The sequence below is a fragment of the Octopus bimaculoides genome, chromosome 24 (assembly GCF_001194135.2).
Source record: "Octopus bimaculoides isolate UCB-OBI-ISO-001 chromosome 24, ASM119413v2, whole genome shotgun sequence".
Taxonomy (NCBI): Eukaryota; Metazoa; Mollusca; class Cephalopoda; order Octopoda; family Octopodidae; genus Octopus; species Octopus bimaculoides.
Window position 1 is genome coordinate 26,484,676 of NC_069004.1, and position 1,544 is coordinate 26,486,219.

Sequence of the window (1,544 nt, forward strand, 5' to 3'; positions counted from 1 at the left end):
TATATATACGACAGGCTTCTTTCAGTTACAAGGCTTTGGTCGGCCCGAGGCTATAGTAGAAGACACTTGCCCAAGGTACCACGCAGTGGAACTGAACCCGGTGCCATATGGTTGGTAACCAAGCTTCTTACCACACAGCCACTCTAAGTATCCGGCATTGCTCGGAAGTTTGAAGGATGTTAACCCTTTCGATACCAACCCGGCTGAAACCACATCTGGCTCTGTAGTCACAATTTATGTCCGTAACATCAAGCCTTAGTCACAATTTATGTCCCTAACATCAGCTTTATGATAACTAAGTTAGTTTACTAAATACGTTGTTATATTTAAAATTAAATGTTTTCACTGAAGCATTCCTGGTACTTCTCTCACAACTGGCGAGGGCTAGAGATGGCACAAGATTGAAGCATAATGGCGAAGAGATTTAACAACTGAAATGCAGAACATGAAACAACTGCCTTAACTAGAGTCGCATTCCAGTGACTGTCATCTTCAAGGGGTCCATGGAAATGGCAAGCCTGTCTGTAAGAGTCACAGGCATGACTATTAGTAGTTCATTTTCAGTTTTAAACAACAGGATGGGGTGGCGAGGGTTGCGTGGATCAATTTTGGAGTTCTTCATAGGCAATTTGAATTTGAAGTATTTTGAGTGTTCGTACAGGAATTATAGAGTTTGTAAAGTTCACATAGAAAGAAAGAGGGAAAAGGAAATACAGTATTGAGGCAGTTTGAATATGCAATCTCTTGAAATTAATGTACTGTTGAATGTAAATCACTCAACTGAATATTGTTTCCTAAATGAGGACTTGCACGTAGCTGGCGGGTAAAAGTGTAAGGTAATTAGACGTGGGAGTCACCAATTGTAGCGGCGGCGTTAGTTACCTGAATGTGACGGGTGTGATGTTGTATAAGGACTAAACCTCTTGTTTCATTATTACAATTAAAAATTGTTTATCTTTACTTATTTTCAATTTCGAATCTGAGGTAGGACCGATTTCCTAGTAGAAATAGTCACATCGGATTTAAATACAAAATATCGAGTGTATTTTAGGTAATCGTATCAAGCCTATTCCACGAACAATCATTTGGATAAATCATGTCGATATCTCTAACTTATGTCACGGAAATATTTAACTTTAACATTTATAAAAAATTAAAAAAAGCGTTTCAGAATCGTTTACCTTTAAAGCGAAAAAACAAAACCGACGTAATCTCCAAACAGGAAGGAAAGTGAAACAATATTATAGTGTTATGAAAAGGGAAACTGTAGTGTTATGAAAAGGGAAACTGTAGTGTTATGAAAAGGGAAACTGTAGTGTTATGAAAAGGGAAACTGTAGTGTTATGAAAAGGGAAACTATTATACCGCTGCAAAAAAAAAATCGAAACAGTCGTATGGTGGGAGATACAGACCCCTACATGGGCAAGGGGCAAACTTTGACCGCCCTTCCCCAGAGCCTTCCACGAGTAATGAAAAACCTTCATGCCAAATTTGGTACAGATTAATCCAGCGGTTTGGTCATGGATGGAGGAAACACACACACA